Here is an 8,938-nt window from a genome sequence, read left to right as displayed (position 1 = left end):
GCAATTTACATTCCCTGCATTCGATACATATCCAAGATACCCCTGGAAATCTGTGCACGGCAAAAATATTCACACGTTTTAAATGAATTAATAAAATCACTGTTGCAAAAAACCTCACAAATTCAACAAAAATCCCTGCTAGTTTAGGCAGGTCAAGGATTGTATTTCAGCTACCCACAAATGTACAGGTATAAAAGTAAAAGGAATATTGTTGATCGAACAAATTTTTTTTTTCAGTATTATTTATCATGTGAGTTGATCCCTACATAATTTATGGAAAAAAATCAACTTTAATTTTTCATTCTGAAGTAGACTTAACACCCCGAAATGGTCTATCAGTGGATATTTGAATAAAATGTTCCTTTCCCTTTTCTTTTTTTTCCTTCAAAGCTAGATTGATTGTCTGTGAGATGCAAACTGAATATAGTAGAGAACAGAAACTGGTATTTGCTTTTGAAGTTGAATGAAGAATTATAAAGATTTTTTCCCACAGTTCCATCGAATCTAGTTTCATTGAGCATAGATTCTTATTACTATGTGCTGATTATCATCCCCGGTCTCTTCCAGCCTCTAGGACGCCTGAATTTGTTCCCAAACTATGAAGTATATTCAGTATGATGTGTGACTCCAATACAATATAAAAACTTTAAGGGGTGCCTACAGACACTCTGAATTTGTATTTAACAGCATTGTTTACGACACTGAAATAACAGTGGTTTTTATAGCTTTTAATGCCAAAAGTGGCTATTCAAACACCTAGTCTGACATCCGTATAATCCCATCCCACAGAATTGGATTATTTGACTAACAAATGGTAGACTTGTACAGCACAACCGAGTAACTGTCTGCAGCTGTTAAGTTACATAAAACATAGATTTTTTCCTTTCTTCTCCAGTGGACCGATGAAGAACTGTAGTCTAGAAATTATTTTGTAAGAATACTGTTTATAGTATGAGTAGGACAGACAGAAATACGAGAAAAGCTCTGGGGCTGCCAAAAATCTCATTTTTTGGAAGAGCAGCCCTTGGGCCTTGAGAAAGTAATGTAGGAAAAATGTTATTTAAATGAGACAATTTCTGTCTCAGTACAAAATAATTATTCCCTGACATAAAAGTTATTTTGTGAGCCCCTCCAGCACTCCTTGCTAGGGGCAGGCAGTGTGGCATTGCCTCTTCTTTCAGGCTCTGCAAATTCCTTTCTCCAAGACAGATTTCAGAATTTGGGGAGCAGCTGAAACTCTTAGTTGTTCCAAAAAACTGGCAGGTTTTGTTTGGTCTTAAAGCCTACCTTATTTCTTACCTGAATTCATTTCACCCCCCAGGACAAGCAAAGTATATAGTGTTTTTTCCCCTTTTTTGTCTTGGAGTTGCAAAAGGACTTTTTAATCCATGCAGAGGATGGTCTGTGACTGTTACACTGAGGGGTGTTAATGGCAGCTGTGCATTACACCACAGTGGCTGTGACACATTCTACTCCCTATTCACTGTATGGTTTGGCAGAGGATCTGTGGATTTACTACTGTTGAAGTCAGAGACAAAATCCTCCTTTCTTTCTGAGGTGAGAAGTCTGGACCAGCCCCTATTCCACTTCACAGCTAAATGTTCCCAAAACAGTGATACTTTCATAAAAGGGAATTAGTCTAGTGGGAATAAATGTTGATACTTCTCACTTTGTTTCTTCATGAATCATCGTGTTACACATCTGTACTCTCCCTCTTTGCATCTCTTGCTCCATCACACTTCATACTGTGTTTTTCAGACAATCTGATCCCCTGAAGAAAGGGGGACCAGTCAGCAATTATAGGAGTGAAAACCACTTGAAATCTATTAAAGATGTGTACAGAAAAAAACCCCAAAGTGTATAGGATGTGATCTGGTTCACATGTACCCACATGCTAACACCAGCACAGGAAGAGGTCATGTGAAAAGAAATGGTGAGGGATCAGCAGAACCTGGTCTCTTGGTGGCTTTTTAAGGTCAGAGCAGCAAGTTAAGAGATGTGATTGTTTGCTTCTCTATGGCACTTGTATGACTGCACCTGGAGAGCAGAGTCCAGTTTTGGGCTCCTCAGAACAAGACATGAACATGCTGAAGAGTCCAGCAGAGGTTCACCAAGCCAGTCAGTAGCCTGGACCACATAATGCACAAAAAGAGGCTAAAGGAGATTCATTTGCACAGCCTAAAAGAGAACGGGTTCAGAAGTGTCTGACTGATGTCTACAGTTACTTAAAGGGTGGTTGGAGAGAAGATGGAGCAAAGTTGGAGGTGCACAGTGACAGAGTAAGAGTCAGCAGGCACAGGTAGAAACAAATAATCAGATTTACAACATACATGGGATATTGTGAGTATTGATTGACCATGCTCTGCTGAGACCTGCATTAATTTAGTGAACTTCAGAAGACTCATCAGCTCAAACATCTCTTAAAAGGCATAAATGGTTAACCTACTTCTGCAAACATGCATCCATTAAATTTCAGTACGGAAGTTTTTTACTCAGAAACCTATGAAATTTTAGACATGCAGTTATACTTCTACAGTGTATGAATGGAGAGACATGTAGATGGAGAGAGATGTTCAGGGGTTTCCCCAAGGAGAAGGAAATCCATCTTTGAAGGAAATGCAGAAGAAATACAAGCTGGAAGAACAAAGAGTTCAGTGATTTTTTTGCTCAAGATCTATGGATAAACAATTCAGGACAATCTTTCTTAAAATATTAGTGAATGTGAGATACGGGTGTTCTTTAGGAGCAATCACTGGATACCACAGTGGAGCAATTGACAGGACTGCATCCATGAAACTGATTAATGTTTATAAGCATTATTAAACACAGCTTTTCAGAGTTCTTATTCCACATACATTTCCTGAGACTGCATCAGAAACTGTGGTTCCTGAAAACAAGGCCATTATCTGGTGAGTGCTCCATTAACGTTTTCATGTCAGTATGAGGATGGGAAGCATATTGTCCCCTCTGTAAGCCCTACACTCCCTATAGGGAGGAAATTGAGGTTTGCACTCCAGATGAGAGTCACTGGCCAGGCTCCAAATTCAGTTGATGGAGGAGCAGGATGGTGGGGACCTGTGGAGTAAACCTTCCCATTAGTCCAGTGATACGTATGGCTTACCCAATTTTATCTTAGTACACGTAGACATGAGTAGAGCTTGCCATCAAATGATGCATCCTAATGTGGACTTGCCAAGTCACTGGAAAATAGATCGAATCACTGAATTATGACTTCCCTGTGTTTAAAAAATATCTGTAGTGATGAATACTTTTAAAAGTAATCCAGTTGGGCCAAACCATCTGTCTGTCTGATTGATGCTGTGTGAGACAATAGCATGTGAGCCTGGGGGTCTACGTGAGTAATGTGTTGAGTATCTAGATACCACACAGTATTGTAAGAGAATATGGGGGCACCAGGCAGCAGCTTAAAACCAAACACAAGAGATTTTCTCATCTGGTGTTTGTTAGTTGAATGAAGAAGTTTTGAAGGTTTTATACATTTATTCCACAGTTTGGCAACAGTGGGTACAAAAACTGGAATAAGCTGACCTGTACAACTTTTATCAGACAAAGACAACCTCTGTGCCTTCCCTGCTGTCCCTTGCCTCTGGCCCCCACTCCCTAGACCAAGATTTTCCTTCCACTTTTTTCCCTTTCTTCAGTTTGTTTCCTTTACTACTCTGCACCTGCTTTTAAAATGCAAGTTACAAGTGAAGTTATTTCTCGCTCCTGGAAGAGACAGATGGACTCTGGGAACCAGAGCCGTGGCACCTTCTTTGTGTAGGGTGACAGAAATAGCTCCCATGAAATACACTGTGTAACTAAACACAGATGGTCTCTTCATGATGGGACATGATGACTTAAGAAGATGGGCAATCCCACACACACACATAAAGCAAGTAAACTGGAGAATAATAATTCTCCTGTTGTCTGTAATTACATGGAAAACAGCTTCTCTGTAAGAGCAAGCTGAGCAGGCTGCAGTCTCAAGGATGCAGTATAACTGTGAATCATGCTCTGCAAATTTCCATTAAGTAAATTTGGGAGAAGCCACCTAAACTGTTGCAGACCTTGATCTGATGCTCTGACTTCCTACAGGTTCTTTCTAAAACTCTTTCTAGAACTTTCTATATGTGAAATTGAAGCTGGGTTTGTAATCTAGCATCATAATTGTCAAGAATACCATGTAGAAATCTCAGGCATCTCTGTTGTGTTGTCTGCTAAACGAGAGTGTGTAGTGCTTTAGCAGGAGTGTACATAGTCTGTTTTCTGTTAGACATACTGTCATACTTCTGCAAATATGGATTAAATATTCAAATATACAGCAGTGTATTCCACAGCAGTGGAAGGTCCCTGATTAAAGTGATGAGCAATATACTTGGAAGAAGCTGGACATTATTTCTGTTTAATTCCCTAGCATCCAGTAGTCACTCAGAGAGTTGTAATTTGCTCAGCAGCCAGATTGACTGCTTTTGGTATAAAAATGTATGACTGGTTTTCATGAAATTTTTACCAAACCTTCTGAAACATCCTTTTGTGTTTATAGAATTTAAACATATTTTTGGAGTTTTTAGCTCTCAGTCGGTTTCCTGACAGCAAAAGTTTAAGTTGCTGGGAAGGCTGTTCAGATCTTATCAGATCTGAAAAAAAGACAAATAGTGCAGCATCAGTTCATGGTTAATTAACTACTAGCCTTAAGAAGGATATTGGGCAACAGGAAACACAGTAGGATAGAAAGACTTTTTAATTGGTTTGCTGTCTCTTTGATTATTATCTGCAAAAAACACATGGGGGGAGAGCAGCAACATCATTATATTTACAGGAGTGGTTTACAGGCAGCCTGAAGAATTTGACTCCCAGTCCCATTTTATTGCACTGGCTCAATTTCACAATAAGCATTTTTGAATCAGCAGAAAATCTATTTATGCATGTAGTTTTTGATTCAGAGACTGGAAACCTATCACAAAATTTTGGTTTAAAAATTGTCAACATAATGATGCTGCCATGTGCTACTGAGTAGTATTAGAAATTCAATTGTCTTCATAGTTTTAAAATACTGTAAGAGCACAGGATCACGGTGATAAAATGTAGAACCTTTTTCTCTGCTTTTGGAAATAATCTAAGTTAAATCAGTCTGTTTTCCTGTGTTGCTTATGATCATTCAATAAGGAAAATAATACCTAAATTTTGTTTAGAAAAGACAAACAGGTACCACATTTTGGATTTTTTTCAGACTGAATATTGACTCATTCACAGATTGCAGAAGATGTATAGCCCTAGTTAGGCTGGTTCATCTGTCTGTCTATCTATCTATCTATCTATCTATCTATCTATCTATCATCTCTCTCTTTCTCATTTTTTTATGTGAATTAAAAAGTCTTCAGATATCCACAAACATGCTATGAAATGTAATGCAAGTTTATAAAATGTGTTGGGATCCTCAAATGAAAGGCATTAGAAAATCACAAAGTATTCTTTCATAGTACAATTTATTAATGTGGTTTCTTTTCCACCTGCCAGATTCAAATGCTATGCTATGCAACAATTCTGGTTTAAAAGAATAAAGTTACTTCTATTTTATTATATTATAAAATGTATTTATCATATTAATACAAAAATCTGAAACATGATGCAGCTGTCTCAAGTATAATCTAAGAAGCACAGCTAACTGGGAAAGCTGTTTGTTCTGTTGTCTCCAGAAAAGCCTCTTTTATCAAATGGAGGCAAATCTGATGATATTTTCGGTACAAACTATATCTGACACTGGGCACACACATCCTGAGGTAAAGGTCATTCTGTGGAGTAGTACATGAGTCTTTAATAAACACCTCTTGAACTTGAGGATAAATGTTTCTTTCACAATAAGATAATCCTATTAAGTCATCCCAAGCATGGGAAAAGAGTCTAAGTATCTTAATAAGATATCAACAAAATGATTGCGCAATGATCTTGTTGTTTGTATAAACAGAATATGGTTCTCACATCCAAAACCTCAGTGTTAATTCAGTCAGAGCATGGAATTGTGGTCTTTAAGCAGCAACTAGAATATTAATAATCCTAGCTGCGTCTATTACACAAGGAAAACAGATGGAAATAAAGGTGTCAAGACATTTGGTTGCAGTCCTCTTACAGCTTTTCGGCAATACTCTATAATTTGTCGGTGTTTGAACTTTTGACCTTTGGTCATCTCGAAAAGGTAGCAATAGGCTTTGGAATAAGCCGAAGCAAAGGGGCAGAAGGAGACAGGTATGGAGGGAACATCCTAGAGCAGCTGGCTACATGGCCCTGGAGCATTCCAGGTATGAGAACTCTTGACTCAACAAATGATGAAGAAATGGCAGGAGCAAAAATCAAAATCAAATCTCCTCAAATTATCCTAAAGAGGAAATCACCAGAACCTTGGACCTAATTTGAATGAAATCCTTAACTGGAGGGACTCATCCATGTTGAATACACTGTCCCTGTGGAATGGGCAGTACATGCAGCTGTGGTATTTCCCACAATATTTCCCACAAATTCTACAATATGACTAGTGAGAAAGAAGAAAGGAGGGTTCATAGCTAGCCACACATGTGACCTCATTTCATTGCATATAACACGGTCCAGACCAGCTACTCCAGCTCACTGACAAAATCAGTTCATGAGCATATTTTTAGTACTCCTGTGATTAATCCTTTTTACAACTAAATTGCAAAAACTCCTTTATAACAACTGGACTGTAAAAGAAATGGAGTGGATTTTAATGCATATTTTATTCTTGTTATCAGGAAATCAGACAGGACCAATGTAAAAAGTCTACAAGGCTTTTCATAACATGGAATATAAGTTCCCAGAAGACAGGCTTTATTGTGTATTAAATTTTTTAATTAATGTAAGGCACAGAAAGGCATTTCCACTATTTGGGACTGACATCCTTGACTAACCCAACTTACCCTTGCATTCGTGTAGTACTGGTAAACCTAACACATGCTCAACAAAGATGAAAATATTTGAAGGTACTTAATTATTGAATTCGACACACATGGTGGTTCCCTCAGCCACCCTCACTTCAGACTAAACTACACAGATCAGTGTTTGTATTCCTTGTCAGAATTACTGAATGCATCATTCCAACTCTTGACTGAGCACCATGTATTGTTACTCACACATGTTATCTCCAGCAAACAGCTGACATCTTTAAATTCCTTCTGCAAGGTGCCAGATTGCTGGTCTGAGAACTCAAATCCACAGCTCACCCACAGAAAAGACATAGCCTTCATCTTGGCAGTCAATACTTCCCATATTGCCTTCAGATGTATGCCATTCCTGGAAGGAGCAATTCCATAAATAACTCTAGCATGTGTTTAAATCCCTAGCACATGTTCACATGCATCTCTTTTGAGGAAAGCACATGCTTAAAATTAAGCATGGGGCCTAAGTACTTTGATGAATACCAATGCTTTCCTAAACTGGTGACAGTAGGAAGGAGAGCTCCCCATGCTCAAGCGCCAGCTAAGATGCTCTCAGTGATGTGGGCACTGCTTGGCCCTGTCCCAGTACTAACAGGCTGTCTCCTGTAAATCACTAGGCAGCTGTCAATTAGTGATGTGTGCTGGTTGTTTAAAATACATTTACTTTCCTCACTGAAATTTTGCTTTTGGACTAGGTTCTTTTTTCTTGTTTTTTTCTTTATAGTACAGGGTTGGTCGAAATCAAGTGGAATGAAAGAAAGTCCTGGCTTTTTGCAGGAGACTCAATAAGGTTATAGAACTTGCAGGGGAAGTTTTAGTTTGCTTTTTGTTTAATGTTGTTTTCCTAAATGTTTCTGAGACTCAGGAAAATGAACCTCAATCCTTTAATGAGTCTGGGCTTCCTGAGGTTTCCCCCTTCCTTGCATCTGAAATACCTTTGCTTACCTCTAGCCAAAAGGGGAACTGTTTTGCTTTTCGTGGTTTCACCATCATTTCAGGATTTTATTCATTGACTAATGTTTACAATGTCCCACCAAGGGCCCAAAGAAATCTTTTCTTTCTGTCTGTCTTTTCTATTTTTTTTATTTTAGAAACATGAGATAGGAAACTATCTTAACAGAAAAATGACTTCTTATATTAATCAAACTATTATGATTGACCCCGATTGTTTGTTCATTAAAAAATGAAGTAGAACAATCAGTTTCTGCCAAATAAAACACTTTCAGCTATTTCAATTACTGTTTTAATTGGCTGGGCCTGCCTGTCAGATTATCCTCTAATCTGTACAAGAATGTTTTTTGGAAGAGATGAGGCATGCCTGACTTGGAGACCACAGTCACCATTCCAGCACATTCTGGTCCAAATGTTGTTCTGTTAGCACAGTGGAGCTACATGACCAGTACGCCCTGGGTCTGCTTCCTTCTAGAGATCCAATGTAAGACACTTTGGCTGCACCATTGGAAATGCCTGAAGACACTGATGTGAAAGAAAAAAAGTGAAAGTGAAAGCTCTAAAGCTCTACAAATGGGCACATTCGGAGTGTTTACATATTATCAGAGCTGCCGTTAGGATGGATTTAATAACAGTCACGAGAAAAATTGTGGAAAAGCAGTCTTGGGACCTGTGAACCCTCACAGAGAGGCCTCTCCATAATCTTGACTCAGGATTTACCATTTCAATGAATCCGTGTTGTCTGTGGACATTAATATTCATTAAGGATCACCACATACTCATCCTGCTCCTTACATCCTTCCCCTAAGTTACTACCTTCTACTGGAGAGGATACTAGTCTTAGCAGATCTTTCTTCTGAGACAACGTGTATCCACTTTAGAGTTCAACTGAAGCAGGACTGTACTTTGGAAGTGAATATGACAGTCCTCCTTCCCTCCTGTGCTTTGGTTTTCATCATGGAACTGGTTTAGGATTAACGAACTTGGTTTTTTCCCCACAGCTGAAAAATGGGACCACAGCTAGCACTCTCCAGAAC

This window comes from Aphelocoma coerulescens, chromosome 3 (assembly GCF_041296385.1).
Source record: "Aphelocoma coerulescens isolate FSJ_1873_10779 chromosome 3, UR_Acoe_1.0, whole genome shotgun sequence".
Lineage (NCBI taxonomy): Eukaryota > Metazoa > Chordata > Aves > Passeriformes > Corvidae > Aphelocoma > Aphelocoma coerulescens.
The sequence above is the reverse complement of the archived record's forward strand: the minus strand, read 5'-3'. Positions refer to the sequence as shown.